Source organism: Bombina bombina, chromosome 5 (genome assembly GCF_027579735.1).
Source record: "Bombina bombina isolate aBomBom1 chromosome 5, aBomBom1.pri, whole genome shotgun sequence".
Classification (NCBI taxonomy): Eukaryota; Metazoa; Chordata; class Amphibia; order Anura; family Bombinatoridae; genus Bombina; species Bombina bombina.
In genome coordinates, this window is record NC_069503.1 from 414,581,839 (window position 1) to 414,605,314 (window position 23,476).

Here is a 23,476-nt window from a genome sequence, read left to right on the forward strand (position 1 = left end):
ACAAATATACATTTCTGACATTCAAAAACAAAACAAAAACAAATCAGTGACCAATATAGCCACCTTTCTTTGCAAGGACACTCAAAAGCCTGCCATCCATGGATTCTGTCAGTGTTTTGATCTGTTCACCATCAACATTGCGTGCAGCAGCAACCACAGCCTCCCAGACACTGTTCAGAGAGGTGTACTGTTTTCCCTCCTTGTAAATCTCACACTTGATGATGGACCACAGGTTCTCAATGGGGTTCAGATCAGGTGAACAAGGAGGCCATGTCATTAGATTTTCTTCTTTTATACCCTTTCTTGCCAGCCACGCTGTGGAGTACTTGGACGCGTGTGATGGAGCATTTTCCTGCATGAAAATCATGTTTTTCTTGAAGGATGCAGACTTCTTCCTGTACCACTGCTTGAAGAAGGTGTCTTCCAGAAACTGGCAGTAGGACTGGGAGTTGAGCTTGACTCCATCCTCAACCCGAAAAGGCCCCACAAGCTCATCTTTGATGATACCAGCCCAAACTAGTACTCCACCTCCATCTTGCTGGCGTCTGAATCGGACTGGATCTCTCTGCCCTTTACCAATCCAGCCACGGGCCCATCCATCTGGCCCATCAAGACTCACTCTCATTTCATAAGTCCATAAAATCAGTCTTGAGATATTTCTTGGCCCAGTCTTGACGTTTCAGCTTGTGTGTCTTGTTCAGTGGTGGTCGTCTTTCAGCCTTTCTTACCTTGGCCATGTCTCTGAGTATTGCACACCTTGTGCTTTTGGGCACTCCAGTGATGTTACAGCTCTGAAATATGGCCAAACTGGTGGCAAGTGGCATCTTGGCAGCTGCACGCTTGACTTTTCTCAGTTCATGGGCAGTTATTTTGCGCCTTGGTTTTTCCACACGCTTCTTGCGACCCTGTTGACTATTTTGAATGAAACGCTTGATTGTTCGATGATCACGCTTCAGAAGCTTTGCAATTTTAAGAGTGCTGCATCCCTCTGCAAGATATCTCACTATTTTTGACTTTTCTGAGCCTGTCAAATCCTTCTTTTGACCCATTTTGCCAAAGGAAAGGAAGTTGCCTAATAATTATGCACACCTGATATAGGGTGTTGATGTCATTAGACCACACCCCTTCTCATTACAGAGATGCACATCACCTAATATGCTTAATTGATAGTAGGCTTTCGAGCCTATACAGCTTGGAGTAAGACAACATGCATAAAGAGGATGATGTGGTCAAAATACTCATTTGCCTAATAATTCTGCACTCCCTGTATATATATATATACATATATAAACATACATGTGTATTTATGTATACGTATATGTATTTACAGACATATATACACACACATATATATCTCTGATGAAGCGCATGTGAGCATGCGGGAAACACGTCAGATCCAGCCCTGCACACTGTGACTGTGCCTTCCACTTGTCTGCTCATTAAACTAACCACTTTGGAATAGAGTTTGCAGTTCCTCGTTTTTCTTTCTCCTAATACTATATATATATATATATATATATATATATATATATGCATTGTTAAAGCATATTTATGCAATATTCATATTTAATAAAGGTTTTAACTATGTATTTACTGTAAATATTTGACATTCCAGTGTTCTGCACATAGCAGAATATGTTCTATGTATTTATTGTATGATATTCCTATCTATACCTATCTATTATCATATAACGACTCTAGATGGACACAATACTAAGACCGAGTTTACCTTACAGCCACTAACACCCTTTATACTGACCTAGTTGTTCACTTTAACCAACGAACCTACTTTACCAACTACCTTTTTATAACTATCCTGCTTATGACTTGCTACCAATGATAAAGGGACTACCATGTGATACTATATTGTGGAATACAAGGGAATACTCTGCTATACTACACTGCGGACAGCAGATTATTTGTGAATAAGGATGGCTATTTGCTTTGCATTTAATACTTATTGCTTTGCTCCAGCATGAACTACTACTGCTAACTTTTTCTAACGCTACTTATTACAATACAGGCAGCTGCCTTTGCTGGACTGAATTTCTTCATTACAGGTTGATAAAACACAGGTATTTTTCCTCCTGTGTGAGGAAGGAATACATATTAATATTATTTTTTATGTTTGGTGCAGTAACCCTATATATTTTTTTGTTATAGGCTAATAAAGTGTATTTGTGTTTTCTTACGCACAGTTTCACGTCTGCTTAATGAGTCAATCTCATCTATTCAGTTATATACATTAGTCTCTATTTATCAAAGGTATTGCGGACCTGATCCGACAGTGCGGATCAGGTCTGCAAGACCTCGCTAAATGTGGAGAGCAATACGCTCTCCGCATTTAACATTGCACCAGCAGCTCCCAAGAGCTGCTGGTGCAACACCGCCCCCTGCAGACTTGCGGCCGCCAGCAGGGAGGTGTCAATCAAACCGATCGTACCCAATCGGGTTGATTTCCGGTGATGAGCAGGTGGACAGGGTTATGGAGCAGTGGTCTTTAGACCGCTGCTTCATAACTTGTGTTTCTGGCGAGTCTGAAGACTCGCCAGAAACACGGGCCCACAAGCTCCGTACGGAGCTTGATAAATATGGGCCTATGTATAAAAGAGTGTGTGCTGGTTTAAAGGTACGCCTTTGTTGCTCATCTCTTTTATTATATATATATATATATATATATATATATATATATATATGTTAGATAGATAGATAGATATAGATATATAGATATATAGATATATATTGTACCAAAAAAAAATATCACATATATGTAGAAAACATAATTTATGTAAGAACTTACCTGATAAATTAATTTCTTTCATAGTGGCAAGAGTCCATGAGCTAGTGACGTATGGACTATACATTCCTACCTGGAGGGGGCAAACTTTCCCAAACCTAAAAATGCCTATAAATACACCTCCTACCTCACTCATACTTCAGTTTAACATATAGCCAATAAGTGAGGTTTAAAAAAAAAAGAGTAAAAAGCATACAAAAAAGAGGAACTGGAAAAAAATAATGTGCTTTATACAAAAAAATCATAACCACAAAAAGGGTGGGTCTCATGGACTCTTGCAACTATGAAAGAAATTAATTTATTAGGTAAGTTCTAACATAAATTTTGTTTTCTTTCATGTAAGTGGCAAGAGTCCATGAGCTAGTGACGTATGGGATATAATACCCAAGATGTGGAAGTTCATGAGTCACTAGAACGGGAGGGATAAAATAAAAACAGTTTATTCCACTGAGAAAATAAATCCAAAAAAAATCATTGTTTTCTTAAAAATTTCGGAAAAACTCAAATCAAAGGCGTTACAATCAAACTGAGACAACTGCCTGAAGAACCTTTCTACCAAATGCTGCATCCGAAGAAGCAAACATATCAAAATGGTAAAATTTAGTATAAGTATGCAAAGAAGACCAAGTTGCTGCTTTGCAAATTTTGATCAACTGAAGCTTCATTCTTAAAAGCCCAAGAAGTGACAACTGATCTAGTAGAATGAGCTGTAATTCTCTGATGCGGAGACTGCCCTGTTTCCAAATAAGCTTTGTGAATCAAAAGTTTCAACCAAGATGCCAAAGAAATGGCAGAGGCTTTCTGACCTTTCCTAGAGCCAGAAAAAAAAACAAATAGACTAGAAGTATTTCTGAAATATTTAGTAGCCTCAGCATAATATTTCAAAGCTCTTACCACATCCAAAGAATGTAAAGACCTTTCAAGAGTATTCTTAGGAATAGGACATAAAGAAGGAACAAAAATTTCCCTATTGATGTTGTTAGAATTCACAACTTTAGGCACAAATTTAAATGAAGTCTGCAAAACAGCTTTATCTTGATGGAAAATCAGATAAGGAGACTCACAAGAGAGAGCAGACAACTCAGAAACTCTTCTAGCAGAAGAGATAGCCAAACAAATAACACTTTCCAAGAAAGTAATTTAATATCCAAAGAATGCATATGCTCAAAAGAAGGAGCCTGCAAAATGTTCAAAACCAAGTTGAGACTCCAAGGAGGAGAAATATATTTAATAGGTTTAATATAAATCAAAGCCTGAACAAAACAGTGAATATCAGAAAGTTTAGAAACATTTATATGAAATAAGACAGAAAGAGCAGAAATGTGTCCTTTCAAAGTATTTGCAGACAAATCCTTATTCGAACCATCCTGAAGAAACTATAAAATCCTAGGGATTCTGAAAGAATGCCAAAATTATTATGAGAGGAACACCAAGAAATTTGCGGCTAGATTACGAGTCTTGTGTTAGCCTTAAAAAGCAGCGTTGAGGGGTCCCAACACTACTTTTTAACGCCCGCTGGTATTACGAGTCAGGCAGGAAAGAGTATACCGCTCACTTTTTCCCCGCGATTTTAGCTTACCGCAAATCCCCTTACATCGATTGCGTATCCTATCTTTTTAATGGGATTTTCCTAACGCCCGTATTACGATCGCCTAAAAAAGTGAGCGGTACACCCTCTCCTGGCAAGACTCCTACCGCATTTAAAAGTCAGTAGTTAAGAGTTTTATGGGCTAACGCCGGAACATAAAGCTCTTAACTAAAGTGCTAAAAGTACACTAACACCCATAAACTACCTATTAACCCCTAAACCGAGCCCCCCCACATCGGAAACACTGAAATAAAATGTTTAACCCCTAATCTGCCGACCGGACATCGCCGCCACTTTAATGAATGTATTAACCCCTAAACCGCTGCACTCCTGCCTCGCAAACACTAGTTAAAGTTTATTAACCCCTAATCTGCCGTCCCTAACATCGCAGACACATACCTACATATATTAACCCCTATTCTTCCGACCCAACGTCGCCGCTACTATATTAAATTTATTAACCCCTAAACCTAAGTCTAAACCTAAGTCTAACGCCCCCTAACTTAAATATAATTTAAATTAAACAAAATAAATTTACCATATTTAAATAAATTAATCCTATTTAAAACTAAATATTTACCTGTAAAATAAACCCTAAGCTAGCTACAATATAACTAATAGTTACATTGTAGCTAGCTTAGGATTTATATTTATTTTACAACCTTGTATTTATTTTAACTAGGTAGAATAGTTATTAAATAGTTATTAACTATTTAATAACTACCTAGCTAAAATAAGTACAAAAGTACCTGTAAAATAAACCCTAACCTAAGTTACAATTACACCTAACACTACACTATAATTAAACTAATTACCTAAACAACCTACAATTAATTAAATTAAATAAACTAAATTACGAAAAAAAACACTAAATTACAGAAAAAAAATTACAAGAATTTTAAACTAATTACACCTAATCTAAGCCCCCTAATAAAATAAAAAAAAAAACAAAATAATAAAATTCCCTACCCTATACTAAATTACAAATAGCCCTTAAAAGGGCCTTTTGCGGGGCATTGCCCCAAAGTAATCAGCTCTTTCACCTGTAAAAAACATACAATACCCCCCCAACATTAAAACCCACCACCTACACACCCAACCCTACTCTTAAACCCACCCAATCCCCCCTTAAAAAAACCTAACACTACCCCCTTGAAGATCACCCTACCTTGAGCCATCTTCACCCAGCCGGGCACAAGTGGTCTTCCAGAGGGTCCGAAGTCTTCATCCTATCCGGCCAGAAAAGGACATCCAGACCGGCAGAAGGCTTCATCCAGGCGGCATCTTCTATCTTCATCCTTCCGGAGCGGGTCCATCTTCAAGACATCCGACGCGGAGCATCCTCTTCGGCCGACGACTGAATGACTGGTCCTTTAAGTGACGTCATCCAAGATGGCGTCCCTTGAATTCCTATTGGCTGATAGAATCCTATCAGCCAATCGGAATTAAGGTAGGACAAATCCTATTGGCTGATGCAATCAGCCAATAGGATTGACCTTGCATTCTATTGGCTGATTGGAACAGCCAATAGAATGCAAGATCAATCCTATTGGCTGATTGGATCAGCCAATCGGATTGAACTTCAATCATATTGGCTGATTGCATCAGCCAATAGGATTTTTCCTACCTTAATTCTGATTGGCTGATAGGATTCTATCAGCCAATCGGAATTCAAGGGACGTCATTTTTTATTTTATCGGTAAGTATTTCGTTTTGAATAGGATTAATTTATTTAATTATGGTAAATTTATTTTGTTTAATTTAAATTATATTTAAGTTAGGGGGGTGTTAGGGTTAGGGTAAGACTTAGGTTTAGGGGTTAATAAATTTATAATAGTGGCGGCAATGTTGGCGGCGGCAGATTAGGGGTTAATAAATGTAATATAGTTGCAGTGACGTTAGTAGGGGCAGATTAGGGGTTAATAAAAATAATGTAGGTGTCGGCGATGTTGGGGGTAGTAGATTAGGGGTTCATACATATAATGTAGGTGGCGGCAGTGTCCGGAGTGGCAGATTAGGAGTTAATAATATAATGTAGGTGTCAGCGATAGCGGGGGCGGCAGATTAGGGGTTAATACGTGTAAGATTAGGGGTGTTTAGACTCGGGGTTCATGTTAGGATGTTAGGTGCAGACATAAAATTAATTTCCCTATAGGAAACAATGGGGCTGCGTTAGGAGCTGAACGCTGCTTTTTTGCAGGTGTTAGCTTTTTTTTCAGCCAGTTCAGCTCCATTGTTTCCTATGGGGAAATCGTGCACGAGCACGTTTTTCCAGCTTACCGCTACCGTAAGCAACGCTGGTATTGAGGTGAGATGTGGAGCAAAATTTTGCTCTACACTCATCTTTTTGCGGCTAACGCCAGGTTTAAAAAAACCTTGTAATACCAGCGTTGTCTTAAGTGAGCGGTGGGAAAAAAAGGCTCGTTAGCAATGCACCCCTGTTACCGCAATCTCGCCGATAGGTTTTCCAAACCCGATGATTAATTACGAGCCTGTATCGAGTCCGAAAAACCTCTATGACTAAGCACTAAGCGTTCAATTTCCATGCCATCAAATTTAAAGATTTGAGATCTTGATGGAAAAAATGGCCCTTGAGACAGAAGGTCTGGCCTTAAAGGAAGTGGCCAAGGTTGGCAACTGGACATCTTGACAAGGTCCACATACCAAAACCTGAGAGGCCAAGCTGGAGCTATCAGAAACACATAAGATTGTTCCATTATGATATTGCAGATCACCTTTGGAAGAAGAACCAGAGGCGGAAAAATGTAAGCAGGTTGGTAAAACCAAGGAACTGCTAGAGCATCTACCATCTCCGCCTGAGGATCCTTGGACCTGGAAAGATGTCTTGGAAGCTTCTTGTTCATATGCAAGGCCATCAGCTCTATTTCTGGGGGACCCCATATCTGTACCAATTGAAAAAAACATCTGGATGGAGACACCACTCTCCCGGAGGTAAAGTCTGATGACTGAGATAATCCACTTCCCAATCCCAATACTCCTGGGATATGAATCGCAGAAATTTGACAAGAGTTGGATTTCACCCAAGAAAGTATCAGAGATACTTTGTTCATTGCTAAAGGACTGTGAGTCCCCCTTGATGATTGACATATGCCACTGTAGGGATATTGTCTGTCTGGAATTGAATATAACATTCTCTCTTCAATAGAGGCCAAACCTGAGGAGCTCTCAAATAGCACAGAGTTCTAAAATATTGATTGGTAACCTCGCCTTCTGAGGTTCCCAAACCCCTTGTGCTGTCAGAGAACCCAAGACAGCTCCCCAACCTGTAAGACTTGCATCTGTTGTGATCACAGTCCAGGAAGGATTAACAAAGGAGGCCCCTTGAACAATAAGGTGATAGTTTAACTACCAAGACAGAGACTGTCGAATGTTGGGACTTAAGTATATCAACTGTGATATCTGAGTATAATCCCTGCACAATTGGTGCAACATGCAAAGCTGAAGAGGTCTCATATGAAAACTAGCAAAGGGGATCGCGTCCGATGCTGCAATCATGAGACCTAAAACTTCCATGCACATAGCCACTGAAGAGAATAATAGAGACTGAAGGTTTAGACAAACTAATGAACAGATTTGAATAAAAACCCAAACCCTGTTTCTGTAGAGGAACTGGAACAATCACCCCTTAAAGCTCTAGGTCTGAAACACACTTCAGAAAACCCTGAGCCTTCACGGGGTTTGTTGGAACATGGGAAAGAAAGAATCTTCCCATGGAAGGTCTTATTCTGAAACCTTGTTTTTTTGTTCCTTAGACTGACAAAAGGAACAAAAACAATTGGGAGCTTTAAATTTACCCTTAGATTTCTTATCTTGGGGCAGAAAAACTCTCTTACCCCCAGTGATAGTGGAGATAATAGAATCCAATTGAGAACCAAATAAAGTATTACCTTGAAAAGATAATGAAAGTAATCTAGATCTAGACACCATATCTGCATTCCATGATTTAAGCCATAAAGCTCTTCTAGATAGAATAGCTAAAGACATAGATTTAATATCTTTTTTTTTTTTTAATATTTTTTATTGAGGTTTTGCATATCAAATATAAAACATAATGCTCCTGTTTTTGAAAAAAAGAAAGAGAATACAGACAGAATTTAGCAAAACATTTTGGCAGTTATATAAAACATCAATGGTAGGCTAATGTAACCTCAATTTTTTAATACAATAGCATACATGACTGACCAGTTGAAAACATAGTTTTAGGCCCATTGGACCAGAATTGCAAAGAATAAAAAATAACTGATGGTCAGGTAAGCAGCTCTATAGGAGCTTCAAGAATAGAAGGAATGTGTATATAGTGAGGGGGGGGAGGATATTCAGCGGGTAAGCACCGCTCTAAATATGGGGGAAAGGGTGGAGGGCGGAGCCATAAAATATATTTGGGCTAACATGCTTCTCAGGCTGCTACTATTATATCTGTGTTTGATGAGTATCCCTAAGTAGAGAGCCCAATCTGATAAAGGTCCCTGGGTTTTTGTGTATAAAATTATTAAGGTTAACTCCTGCTATAGTTATATTCAAGGAGGGATATTAGTCTGTATATAATCTAAGACGTAGGGGGCTACTAAATGAGCTCCTCTCCTAGGGAGATGCCATCTATAGGCTATGTGGGAGAAGGGAGAATGGATATGACCCGCAGGCAACAAGTGCCGGCGGGAAAGGGAGGAGAGGGGCCCAACAAGTGATACATTTCAGGAGACTTGACCAATAAAGTTTATAGCAGTATAAGTCTCTAGGTTTGCGCCAGAAAATGGTGTGAGACAGTGGACCAAAGTCACTCTCCAAATACTTCAATCTTACTACTGGGGGTATAGAGTCTCCCCCGGCACGGTATATATATATTATGGAACAGCCAAATATAAGGGGGGGGAGGTGCTGATTAGAACAAAAGTATGAGTAAGCACGTGTACCCGGCCTAAAATTCCTAGCTGCGCCTAGTAAAATATAACAATGCTCAAACTCAACCTAATTTAAAGGCTATGTAGTAATAGAACAGAATACATTGTTTGTTATTAGTTTGAACTAGAAATTAACAGTAGTGTACACATGAAGCAACACAATTGCATGCAACCAAGTGGCGAGATAATATTGGATCTAGAATAGTGATATAAAAGGATATTGTGATAATATTTGAGCTAGTGACTCTATGTGTGGACTTAAATGCAAAGTTATATAAACAATTGCAGGCTAATTAGTACAATACATAACCAAGATACTCTGACCATATATAATATGTGTGACTCTCTGGAAGATTAAAGGGGCAATATATGCAGTTTATATAGCGTTGGGATAAAGGGTATGTACTTTCAGTCGAAGTAGAACTATATAAGATCTCTCTCAAACAGCGTAGACACAGTAACAGTTTATGAGACTAAGTGTAGACAGCCTGTTATTAGCCAATTACCCTTTTAGTATCTAAATCACACTGTACCAATATGGAAAGGTGGTAGGTTTGTGATAACCATATTAAGACTAAAGCATAACAACAAATATAACAATATGGTATTAAACATAATATGCTATACTAGAATACTGTGCATAGTCCACTGAAAAACTGCATATTATAGAAGATTTCTATCTTGCTACTTAGGACTATGAAGGTCACCTAGAGAGCAAGCACTCCTACCAATATATCTAAGGTCAACAGACTATATATGTCCCAGCAATCCTTTCTTTGGTTGTAGCTAAGTACTGCATGGCTATATTTTAGGTTAGTACAAATAATAACTAGGCTAGATGGTACTCCAAATATATGTGACTGTAGTATGTTATCACAACCTTAATTAAACAAGCAGATAACTTCCAGAAAACAATAACATAACAACATTGAGATCTGTATATATGGCAAACTTCTCTGACAATTTCCAGTGAAATTATAGGCATACAAAACTGTCTCAAAGTGTGTTCAGCTCGCAGTATCTGTAATGTCATTTGAGCTTTCCCATGCTTCTAGGCAACGATGTAGTAGCAAAAGTTATCAAGAGCAAAGGAGCCGTTCCGCTCTGGAAAAGAAGCCAGATGTATCTGGGTATACTGCCATCATAACATTCCCCAGTGCTAGTACACCTCAGTAGTGGGCAAGATAGTTCATCAGGTTCTTAGCTATCAAATAACAGTGTCCCCGGTAAAGTGAGTCGTCATCTCAAATTTTCTTTCTGATGTCAGTCATATAATAGGGACTTTGTATTTGGAAGGTGGATAAACATTAGCCTTAACCAATTCCCTTACGGGTGTAACGCTTCTTACCTCCACATATGCTCTTAAGTTGGATCAGAGCCCCTGATAATGAAAACTGCAGGTGCGCAAAAGATTCTGAGGTTACAGCGGGTACTACCATACCCGATCAAATGTAAGGGATTCCACTTGTAGGGTCGATGAACAGATTCACACGCCATCTTGGGAGAGAACGACCCTTGTGGGCATAGGGTAATAACAAAACCCAGCTTTGAGCACATCTCTGACTCAAATACAGCCCCATGCATTGAGCAACGACTGGGAAGCTTAGGAAGTGTGGCTCCGGAGCCACATCTAGCTGAGTCTCATGCAGCGGTAACATATCAAAAGCTGAATCGGCTGAAGCACGGTCTTCATACGCTCCTAACTGAGCCTCAACCATACAGGACCGCACAGATAGGGAATCCACAACATGACATATTCCCTGCAATTGCTTTTTATGCTTTGGACGGCCAACTTTCAGCTCTGTGAGGTACACTGGTAGTAAACAGGGATGTTTTTCAGGGCTGTGCGACTCCAACGAATAAACAATTCCACTACTGGTCTCATTAGGTAGGAGAGCCCGGTCCGATGAAAGTGTATGTCGTGTGAGGTGTGTTACATCCTCTGACCCCTCTGATAGCTTCCTCTCACCTCGGATGGTCGCCTCTTGGATACACAGCTTCAGGCTGTCATATCCATCCTGCATATCTTCTTCGAATCTTAGTAGCATCTCCCGTATTATAGCATAGGAGTTCTCCATTTTGTGGAGACACGTGGGTTGCTAGATGTGGAAAAATCAGCAGTAAAATATATTTTTCGTCTTCGTCCGTGTTCTGTTGTATAGTATAGGATCTTATAAGCATCTGTGTCAAAAGATAGTTAATATTTATTAGATAGTCCCCAAATTTAAGATTTAAAGCCAGGAGCTTTCTATACACACGTCTGGCTGTATCGGCAGTAGGCTCCGCCCCCCTAGATTTAATATCTTAATAATATCAAATATAGCATCACAAATAAAATGATTAGCATGTTGAAGTAAAACAACAATGTTAGACAAATCAGAATCCAATAGCTGCTCTGCTAAATTGTCCAACCAAAAAGTTAAAGCAGCAGCATCAGCTATAGAAATAGGAGGTCTAAGAATATAGCCAGTATGTAAATATGCCTTCCTAAGATAAGATTCAATCTTCCTATCTAAGGGATCTTTAAAAGAAGTACTATCTTCCATAGGAATAGTAGTATGCTTGTTAAGAGTAGAAATAGCGCCATCAACTTTATGGACTTTCTCCCGAAGCCCTAAATTAGACACAGGTAAAGGATACAATTTTTTAAACCTAGAAGAAGGATTAAAAGAAGTACCAGGCTTAAACCATTCCTTAGTAATCATAATAGAGATAGCATCTGGAATTGGAAATACTTCAGGAGTAACCTCAGAAGTTTTAAAAACAGAATTAAAACATTTGTTATTCTTGTTATCAAGAGGACTAGATTCCTCAATACCCAAAGTAAACAATACTTCCTTTAACAAAGAATGGATTTATTCCATCTTAAAAATACAAGAAAGATTTATCAATTTCAGAGTCTGAAGTAGGATCCTCTGAGCGAGAGAAGTCCTCATTAGCAGACAATACTTCAGTATGCTGTTGGTCAATACAAACTTCATCAGAATTATGAGAAGTATGAAAAGACCTTTTACGTTTATTTGAAGGCAGAATAGCATTCATATCCTTCTCTATGACTGCAGCAATATCATCTTTTATATCTACAGGAATATCATGTACATTAGACTGTGGAGGTTTAACAGCAGATGTATTTGTATTTTTAGATGAACAATTTCTCATAACAAATGCCACATACATGAGCTGAAGAAGGAAGATCAGCCAATTTACAACATACACACTTAGCTTTGGTAGATTTGTTTTCAGGCAACTTAGTTTCTATAGTAACATCAGAGGCAAGATCAGTTTGAGACATCTTGAAAAATGTAACAAAAAATAACATTTAAACAAAATATCAAATTTCCTCAAAATAACAGTTTCAGGAATGGAAATATAAAGGTTATATGAAAAACAAAAAGCAAATATCATAGCCCTCTGTAACAAATGAAAGCAGAGAGCGAAAGAAGGAGAGACTTAGGGGCCCATTTATCAAGCTCCAAATGGAGCTTGTGGGCCCGTGTTTCCGGCGAGTCTTCAGACTCGTCAGAAACACCAGTTATGAAGCAGCGGTCTAAAGACCGCTGCTCCATAACCCTGTCCGCCTGCTCTGATGAGGCGGACAGGAATCGTCGGAAATCAACCTGATCGTTCTCCCTCCCTGCTGATGGCCGATTGGCCGCGAGTCAGCAGGGGGCAGCGTTACACCAGCAGCTCTTGTGAGCTGCTGGTGCAATGCTAAATATGGAGAGCGTATTGCTCTCCGCATTCAGTGAAGTCTTGCGGACCTTATCCGCACTGTCGGATCAGGTCCACAAGACCTTTAATAAATAGGCCCCTTAATATAACTTAATATAACAACATTTTTGGTGCCAAAAATGACGCCAACAAAGATGATGCAAATGCTGAGAAAAAACTTTTGGCACCAAGTTAACAGGAAATGACACAATTTGCATCATAACAGGTGCGAATTTGCCCCCCAAAAAATCACATTAAAGGGACACTGAACCCAAATTTTTTCTTTCCTGATTCAGATAGAGCATGACATTTTAAGCAACTTTCTAATTTACTCCTATTATTACATTTTCTTCATTCTCTTGGTATCTTTATTTGAAATGCAAGAATGTTAGTTTAGATGCCGGCCCATTTTTGGTGAACAACCTGGGTTGTTTTTCATTCTGATTTGTAGATAAATTCATCCACCAATAAAAAAGTGCTCTCCAGAGTAATGAACTAATAAAAAAACTTAGATGCCTTCTTTTTCAAAAAAAGATAGCAAGAGAACGAAGAAAAATTGGTCATAGGAGTAAATTAGAAAGTTGCTTAAAATTGCATGCTCTATCTGAATCATGAAAGAAAAAAATTGGGTTCAGTGTCCCTTTAACAAAGACGCAAGAAATGACGTGACTCGCGTCACAATAAACATAACCTTTGTGAAAAAACAATGGGGCAAAAAATGACGTAATAAAAAGATGTATTTTGCCCCATCGCAAGCCTAATTTTGCCCTCGAAAATTTGAAAAAAACACACTAAAGTTACAACTAGCTGAAACCTCAGATAAGTAAAAAATATACTAAATTTCTACCAATTATAATTTTCCATGCTGAAACTGTTAGACTGCAAAGGGAAATAAACATAGACCTAACTTATGGCAAATATATGCAATATATATTTAAAACTTTAAAAATATAAAGTTCCAGGGGGCGGAGCCGGAAGCTGCCATGAGAGCAGTGTAAAACCGGAGCTCCGTAAATTAAGCCCAGCACATAGTAGAATATTCTGGTGATATCTCTCAAATATCGGTAATGTAGTGCAAATATAGCCGTCTGAACTCCTGCTGATGCGAATGAGACCTTATGCTTCACAGTAAGACCGGCTGATCAGCACCTATTCACAATTGATTCCGCGCTCCCTAAACAACTGCGCCATAGCCACCACCCGAAGTGGAACTGAGGTGCCGCCGCCATTCAATAACAGGAGTCAGCAGTGGAGATACCACGGAGGATATCAAGAAGCCAAGCTTGGTAAAATATCAACCACACAGTAAGCAAGCCTTATCGGACATTAGTAGCAAGTGAACTATAACTATTGATATATGTGAGATACCCCTCAGATGGCCTAGCAAAACCGAGCAGCTGTTCTATTAAGGGGAACTAATACCGGAGCAGTTAAACACAACTGGGGACAAGTTTGCCCATAATAAAGTGCTAATATTGTGTATTTGACTCAATTGCTACTAATTAACAACCAAGTAGCGCAGTCTACACAGCTTCATGTGTAAGAAAGGGGAAAATAGACAAGTAATATTCATATAAGCAATTACACTGTATAATCCTCTATGCTCCTGTAAATCTCAAAGCAGACAAAATATATTTCCACTATACAGATACAGTTAGATCTTCCAACTACTGTCTAACACTTTCACTTTGCACTTATACTCATGATGGCAGCCAGACGCACTGTAAGAGCAGAGAAGTCAGTCAAGCAAACTCCTATTAAAACACTCACTATGACCTCATTTCTTCACACTGCTGACTCAGTAGAGACACCTCAAATTGAAGCTAGCAAAGGAGAACAGTCTCCAAAAACAAAGACGCAGCTCAATATGGTGCCTGCAACCCCAGAGTCGCAACTCCCTGCATCCTTACTGAGTAACCTACCATCTAAGCAAGATATAGCGGACATAGTCCGCACCTGCATAAGGGAAGAACTGGCAGTAATGTCACAAGACATCCATACATTGGGGTTCCAGGTGGAAGCACTTGAAAGCAACCATGATCAGCTTAAAGAAGAGGCTACTACCCTGACTGAACAAGTTTCAACACAACAAGATGTTATCTACAGCCTCCAGGAAAAACTGGAGGATCTAGAAAATCACAGTAGGCGGAAGAATTTGAGAATCAGAGGGGTGCCTGAAGATGTCCTGCCACGTGATTTGCCAGTTTATTTACAGGCCTTATTTCAGCATGTAAAAGAAATGTTGCATACAACGGATATACAGTGGGTAAGAGCGCACAGAGCCCTTCGCCCGAAACCCCCTGACAATGCTCCACCTAGAGACATTATCATTAGATTCAAGAACTTTCTGGAAAAAGAAATGATTTTGAACCAATCCTGCAAGAGCCAGCCGATAAGATTTAGGGGAACTGTACTCCAATTCTATCAGGACTTATCTTATGAAACCCTCCAGAGGCAAAAAGAATTCTCGCCATTGACAACAGCACTCAGGAACAAAAAGATCCCCTACAGATGGGGTTTTCCAGCACAAATTTGGGTCCTTAGGAATAATACCAGATTGATATGCAGAACCCCGGAAGACATTCCTGATTTTTGTTCAACCTTGGGACTTGATCCTACAGAATCAACACCAAAAACTGGCTTTACTCAACCCTCCATTAAAAGACCAGGTAGAGGGACGTCAAATTGGTGCCTTGCCACTTCCAAAAAGGGGAAAACTGCTGTCACATCACCAGTAAGGCCAAATACTCCTAACCATGCTAACCCCGCTAACATAACCTAAGTTATGGGACTCCATTTCAAGCATCGGACTCACGACTTCATTGCAAGTTGTTTTTTGATATCTGTTATATACGGTTTATGGTTTAATTTGTGTAGTATAAGCCAGTCTAACTTTAATAATCTATCTTGAATTTAGGAAATTGTTTCCACTAATTTAGAGGTATGGTTTTGATATAGGATGCCCCTCTAATTATAATTATGTTAATAATGTTAATTATGTAAATTATGTCAATATATATTACAGGCGATTAATACTAGCACTCTTTTTTTTTTACCTTCGGTATACCAACTCAAAATGTTATTAATAGTCTCATTAGGCTATTTTAATCACTAAATCTATTTACCGGAATAGATGATCTCCTAAAAGAAATATTTTCTGGGCTTACAGCTCACATCCCCAACAGTTACTCTCAATATGCCCTATATTAGGATGAGAGACTTGTATCTTCATTTCAATATAGATATTTGACCATATCTTATTAGTTGTAACTTGTTAATATTTACTGTTTACAATGTTTGCATTGTTGATATTTTATTTTATAGGAAGTGGATTTTGCAACATGATAATTTCAAGACCTTGTACCATGTGCCAAGCTGTATTCCTAATCACCCCTGCATACCAGTAGGTAGAAATGACGCAATCCAAACATAACCACATGCGACATTTGACCCTGTTGACACAAAACGCCAAGGGCTTAAATTCACCAGTCAAATGTTCTAAAGCAATGTTAGATCTTGTAAAGAGACAGGCAGATATTGTGTTTCTGCAAGAGACGCATTTTCAATATAAAAAGGAACCTAAGTATTATGGGAAAACATACACTTTACACTTTCATAGCTCAGATCCTAGCAAGAAGGCTGAGGTTAGCATCTTAATTAAAAAAGACCTCCCCTTTTCATTAACTCGTGCAGAAAGGGATAGAGAAGGTAGGTTTTTAGGACTAACAGGACTTTTGTATGGTCGCCCCATAACTTTAGTGAACGCATATGCTCCAAATAGTAACCAGATCCCTTTTTTTTCGAAACATGTTCAAAAGAATACTTGACTTAGCTGCAGGCCCTATATATTTTGCTGGTGATCTCAATTTTCCGCTGCAACCCACAAAAGATAGCTCTAATCCCCAAATTTCAGTATCAAAAATGACTTCCACATATCTATGGAAAAATTTGAGAGATCTCAACTTATACGACATATGGCGCTTAATACATAGTGATAAAAGAGATTACACTTTTTTCTCCCACCCTAACAAAACATATAGCAGGCTTGATTACATATTCACCAATCAGAAAGGCCTCCCTTATATACATAAATGTGAAATTTCACCCACGTCATGGTCTGACCATTCGGCAGTAAAATTAGAATTCTCATGGCCGGAAGTACCGACAGAGCCATTCACATGGAAATTAGATGAAACCCTTTTGAATGATCCAAAACATGTAACTACCCTTTCCACACTCATATCTGAATATTTCACATTTAATACCAACTCCATAGCAGATAATTACAAGATATGGGAGGCACATAAATGCGTCCTCTGGGAAGAATTCATAAAAATGAAAGCTCAAGTGCGACAGCACGCCCGGCTACAATATAAGGATCTATCTGAAACCTTCTCGCAATTGGATCATGCTTTAAAAATGAATCCGACTGACTCCGTAATAGCGCAAGACTATAAATCAGCATGCACAGCTCTAGACAAATTTTTAGATATAGAGTACCAAACACTTCACAAAAAAACTAATAGGTTATTTCACTACGAAAGCAATAGAACAGGTAAGCTTCTGGCTCGCGCATTACAAAAGAAGCGATTCAAGTCATACATTTATGAAATCCAACACCCGCATCACAAAACAAAGGTAGTTACAACTAAGGAAATCCTACATACTTTTCATGAGTACTATACTAATCTCTATAACATAGCTAAAACTCATTCTTCTGAGGAACACCTCTCGAACCTCACTTCTTATATTAAGGCATGTAAGGTTCCTAAAATCACACAAGTACAATTAAAAGACTTAAAAAACACAATCTCAATACAAGAACTAAAATTTGCAATCTCCTCCATACCTAATGGAAAAAGCCCAGGCCCGGATGGCTTATCAGCCAAATATTATAAAACCTTCTCCACGATCCTAACTCCAATCCTCACTTCTTATTTTAATGAAGTCTCTGAAAGCAACCCATTCCCTCCCTCAATGTTAGAAGCTCAGATTTCTATAATTCCCAAACCGGGTAAACCGCCAATCACACCGCAAATTTTAGGCCGATCTCTCTACTCAATGTAGACATCAAACTGTATGCCAAAATTATTGCGACCCGAATCAATACACTCCTCCCTTCTATAGTCCACATAAACCAAGCCGGCTTCATACCCACGCGTGAAACTAGAGACAACACCTCCAAAATATTAACCCTTATGGAATATGCACATAGACAGCAGGTCCCCTCTGCATTCATATCAATATGGTCATTATTCAAATCTAAGAATAAACGTCACAAAATCAGAATTATTGAGTATTCACTTAACGCCTATAGCTATAAACAATATACACCAACGGTTTAACTTTAGAATTCAAGAAAATGCAATCAAATACTTAGGAGTCTACTTGTCCCCACTCACACAAGAAATGTTAACATTGAACTATAAAGTCCTTTCAACACTTATTACTACATTACTTAGAAACTGGAGTGATACATTTTTATCCTGGCTTGGTAAACTTAATGCAATGAAAATGATAATTTTGCCTACAATATTGTATGTCCTACAGACTTTGCCGATACCCCTCCCTGACCGAATGACATTTCAACTTCAGAAAATGTTAAACTCCTTTATATGGTCACATAAACGCTCACACATTGCCACAGCCACATTATATTGCCCCACAGAAATAGGGGGAATGGGAGCCCCAAATATACAACATTATAGATTTGCAACCTTCCTAGCGAGAGTAGTGGATTGATGCAAACACACTGTCAGTAAGGAATGGGTTCAGCTGGAACACCCCTTAACTAATGACACTACCTTAGGCGGACAATGTTGGCTTCCACCCAATCAAAGGACGCTATTACATATGACCCCTACAACCACAAGAGAAACCTTTAACATTTAACATCTCAACAACATATTCACCCTTAACCCCACTGATAGGGAACCTCTCATGCCCACTACAACTCAGGATTCGCGGTCAGGATTACGTAGGGATTAATGAGGCCTTACCGGCTTATAACTTTTTTCAAGATGGGAAAGTTAAAACACAGTCAGATATTTCCAGTTGTGGGGATATATTTCAAAATTGGTTAACATATGCACAACTACACCACTTTCTAACTACACACCCTTTTAAAGCACATTTGAAATGTGCCCCCACTCCTTTTGAAAACGTATGCATAGTACCGCTGCCTAGTAGAGGCATACTTTCTATCGCACATAAACAGATAGTTGCATTTTACTCTAACACCATGCCTACTTATGTCACCAGATGGGAAAGAGAGGTAGAAGAACCACTACCAACACAAACATGGCTAGCTATATTCTCGCATATGAGCAAGTCATCCTCTTCTATAGCCACATTAGAAATGAATCTGAAGTTAATGTGCAGATGGTATTATACCCCTGTACGTCTGCACCAACTTTTTCCTAACACCCCAGCAAAATGCTGGAGAGGCTGCCAAGAAACAGGAACTCAGTTCCACATATGGTGGCAATGCCCAATAGCGAAGAGCTATTGGGAATCCATAAAGAAAGAAATTGAACAAGCGTTAAACATCTCCTTATCCTATAATATCTGGAACTTCCTCTTTAACCATTTCCCTAAAATTAAATGTAAGTTTAGACTTTCATTCTTGCCTTTGATGGTTAACTCAGCTAAAAAGCTGATACCTCTCAATTGGAAAAAGGGGGAACTTCCAACGATCACAACATGGAAAGATACAGTAACACATAACTTACAATTATAAAAATATCACTATGGACAAACTCACCGACAAGACAATTATTCCTCCATCTGCTTTTTATGGGAAGAATACTTGAACACTGGATTAACCGTGCCTAAGGTGACGTAGGAAGACAGACTAGACCGAGACGGTATTATTGGTAACCCTGATTTGGGTCATAGGATCTCCTTGATTCTCCTACTCCTTAGATTTCTTAGCCTTCAGAGAGGAATACTAGAAATCAAGGTAACCATTCTTTCATATCGGCTGGTACACTGGTACATTAACTAATTGCTTTGCTACTTACAAATCTACTTCTGTAGTTATTTTATTATTTATTTTTTTCTTTTTACCCTGTAGAAAAGAGCATCATAACATGTTTATTTGACTGTTTGATTCTTTGTTTATGGGAAATCACTAAATTACAAGTTCAGTGAAGAGCACTTTACTTGACCACACCAAGGAAAAGACTTGGCGAGTGCCTTCTACTTCTAAATAATTGTGCTCTTTATGTAAAGTGACACTGTGTCTCTGTATCTGAATTTGCAAGGATTGTGGTAATTTGCAATCACACCTATGCTCTGTATTTTCTTTATTTCCTTAATAAAGCTTGTTTTGAAAAAAGAAAAAAAATAGAGTAGTCTGAAAAAAATAATAAAAAAAAAAAAATATAAATATATATATATATATATATATATATATATATAAAGTTCCAAACGTAGCTGAGAGTGTCTTAACAAAAGATATATACTTACCTGAAGACACCCATCCACATATAGCAGAGAGCCAAACCAGTACTGAAACATATCGGCAGAGGTAATGGTAGAGGAGTATAATGTCAATCTGTAAAGGGAGGCAGCAGATGAATCCCCACAACCGAATTTACAGAGAACAACCGAATTTACAGAGAGCCTTAGAATAGATTTCCCATGGGCGAAAACATGCCATCATTAGGCAAATACTCCCTTCACATCCCTCAGACAAACACTGTACTTTGAGAGGAACTGGGCTTCAAAATGCTTAGAAACACCTTTCACAGAAGAAATTAAGCACAACTTGCTTCACTATCCTCCACCAAAAGCAAAGTTTGTAAAACTGAAGTATGAGTGAGGTGGGAGGTGTATTTATAGCCATTTTGAGGTTTAGGAAACTTTGCCCCCTTCGGGTAGGAATGCATATCCCATACGTTACTAGCTCATGGACTCTTACCACTTACATGAAAGAAATGTGTATTTATGAAAAAATAGAACATATTCTGTTATGTGCAGTACATTGGAATGTGAAATATTCAGATATTCTTGTCTGGTTAGAGCAAATGAGAATATGCAATCGGGTTTGCGCGAGAGTGGGGTGTTTTTTTTCCCACTTTTTTTCTCCATTGACTTCTAGGGGGAAATACTTGAACGGGCATGCAATATGCTAACTTCAGATTGATGTGCTCGTCGGGTTAGCACAAGAGCCAAAACAATTTACTTTGAACTCATAAAACGAGCGCAACCCAACAAGTGCAAAATATTACTTCTAGCGCAAATCAACGCTCAAGCAGCAGCATTAATTTGCGCTCTACCCATAATCTGGCCCTTAATTATTTACTTGTTTCTGCCAGACATGGAAGCGTAAGCAATACTGATTATTCCCTTTTATGAGCCACTTTTAAATCAGTTATAATCATTTCCAACTTTTTGGAGAGCATGGGAGCAGCAAGGCATCTCTTTACTAATCTGTTCAAAATGTGCTTCCTCCCTAAAATACTGCTGCCCTAGGAGCAGGCCTTGGCCAAAGTACACCCATACCTCATGGTTTACTTTTTGCAAGGGGCCTTGTATATTTTATGTCTTTTAATTTCTTGTTAGGAAAACCTTTTGAAAGATAATAGTATTCTGGAAATATGACCTTTAGTTTTACTGCCTATAAATTGCTCATCCTGCTTATTCAGACATTGGACCTTCTAATAATGGTTTTGAATGCCTTAGCAAAAAAAAAAAAAAACATCTTCATGTTGTGCTACTAAACGATGAGTTGTCCAGCTCCATTTTTAGTAGAAATTAAGCGTAGTGGCAAAATGTATTATTGTCATTAAATTTAATTTACTAATCAGCAGGAGGCAAGGGAATTAATGATGTTAAACCATTTTCATATGTGATTTGATGTTATCACATATTTATATTTAAGAGATAAGAAATAGGTCCCTGAATTACTAATAAAGCTAATAATTAGATTCAGTATATCAAATATTACATGATGATAGCTCAAAGAAGGTCATAGGGAGCCACCAAGCTTTAGTGTCTGATCTCTTTTAATAACTGTAGAATCTACATTTGTGTATGTTGTCTCTGTTAATGTCCAACATTATTCTTTTGTTTTATATTATTCTCATTAGTCATTTACTCATCAGGTTTATTTCTTCACCATTTGGTTTATTCCTAATATTTACTGTAAATATCTGTTTCTTATGAGTCTAAAGTGATAACCATTTTTTGATGTCAAAGGTTTTTACAAAACAACTATTTGTGTTTATATTATTGGGGGAATCGTGCAATAGTGCTTTCATCCATGTGAATGAAGTTAAATATTTCAATGTAGATCTACAATTTATAGAAAAGGATAATAGGTAGAGAAAAAAAAAAAAACAGAAACACATGAGGACTGATATTCAAATTAGGGATCTTTTGCACTATTAAACTCTTGTAATGATAAGATAGTGACCTAGGTACTTTAAATTCAGTTGGCTCTGCTGGTTAGCAGCTTGCATAAAGGAAGTAACCATGGAAAACAGTAACGGCTAGATTATGAGTTATGCATTAAGGTAAAAAAGCAGTGTTAACAGGTCCTAACACTGCTTTTTCACTACCGCTGCTATTACGAGTCTTGCAGGTTTAGGGGCACCGCACACTTTGTTGACCTTACCGCAAACCGACTTACGTAAACTTCGTAAACCTTTTTTTCTATGGGACTTCCATAGCGCCGGTATTAGTAGTCTGTCCTGGAAGGCCAAAAAGTGAGCGGTACACCCTCTACCGCCAAGATCCGTATCGCATTCTAAAGTCAGTAGTTATGAGTTTTACACAACAACGCTGTAGCATAAAACTCATAACTAAAGTGCTAAAAAGTACACTAAACCCATAAACTACCTATTAACCCCTAAACCGAGGCCCTCCCGCATCGCAAACACTATAATAAAAATGTTAACCCCTAATCTGCTGCTCCGGACATTGCCACCACTATAATAAACAAATTACCCCCTAAACTGCCGCACTCCCGCCTTGCAAACACTAGTTCAATATTATTAATCCCTAATCTGCCGCCCCTAACATCGCTGCCACCTACATTATACTTATTAACCCCTAATCTTCCGCCTCAGACATTGCCACAACCTACATTATATTTATTAACCCCTAATCTGCTGCCCCCAACATCGCCGCCACCTACCTACATTTATTAACCCCTAATCTACCGTCCCCAACGTCGCCGCCACTATTCTAAATTTATTAACCCTTTAAACTTAAGTCTAACCCTAACACCCCCTAACTTAAATATAATTTAAATAAATCTAAATAAAATTCCTATAATTAACTAAATTATTCCTATTTAAAACTGAATACTTACCTGTAAAATAAACCCTAAGATAGCTACAATATAACTAATAGTTACATTATAGCTAGCTTAGGGTTTATTTTTATTTTACAGGCAAGTTTGTATTTATTTTAACTAGGTAGAATAGTTACTAAATAGTTATTAACTATTTA